Genomic DNA, 995 nt, shown 5'->3' with positions numbered 1-995 from the left:
TATATATATATATACGCGCGCGCGTGTGTGTGTGTGCATGCAGGGAAATACAGAACATCTTTAGTTCGGATAACGTTAGTATGATCAGTCCAATACAGAAATAGCTCGATTTTACGATATTAATCATCAGATAGTTAATTAGATAGTCAAGAGTGGTGGATTAAAGGAGGGTATTTCCAAGTAAAGAAGAATCTGTGAGGGCTCAGAAAGTTTCTATGAACGCAAAAATGACAATTAACAAGGAAGTTATTAAACGTCGCTGTTAAACTGTTAGAATAGGGTCAAATTTTAAGGATATGTCACTATATTGTGAAAAGACAGAATTGAAAAAGTCTTAGAGATAAATGAAAAATTGCAGAAAGTAGCCAAGGAGTTCAAAAAACCACAAATTTCAACGGAAATTATGAGCCCTGCAACAAGATGAAGTTTGATCGTCAGATCATGGCGATAGCATATTCAGTTTGTTATAACATTTATATTTGAGGCACACACAGCAAAATTTGAGACGTGGGCGTAAGATTTAAATATGAAGGAGCTAGAGTACTGTATAACGAGTTGGGGGATGGCACTTTTAGTGACAGGGAGATTAAAGCCCGTTTTTTTTGGAATCATTTAAATGACCCTAAATACAGTCAAACACTTACCGGTCTATTCCAGTGTAGGGATCGATTAGAATGTCCCCTATCACCACCACTACCACTTTTTTTTTTTTCAAAAATTCGGAGAGCTTCGTGTCATTCAAGCAAGTTATTACTAGCCTTGAAAAGAACTCGGGGAACTGGATCGCTGGAATGAGTTTCTCAAATCCCCGATCATAATACAATATGAATTTCGAAAACATGGTTGTGAGCAAATTCGTCGAAAATTACCTCAAGCGTATACTGAAGAAGGGATAAATATGAACCACTCATTAGATAATGTTATCAAATTTATGCCTAATTGGATGAAAACCTTGATATTAGCTAAACGATCTAAAAAATTCTATAATGCATTTA

This window comes from Octopus bimaculoides, chromosome 9 (genome assembly GCF_001194135.2).
Source record: "Octopus bimaculoides isolate UCB-OBI-ISO-001 chromosome 9, ASM119413v2, whole genome shotgun sequence".
Classification (NCBI taxonomy): domain Eukaryota; kingdom Metazoa; phylum Mollusca; class Cephalopoda; order Octopoda; family Octopodidae; genus Octopus; species Octopus bimaculoides.
This window is presented reverse-complemented; position numbering follows the sequence as displayed.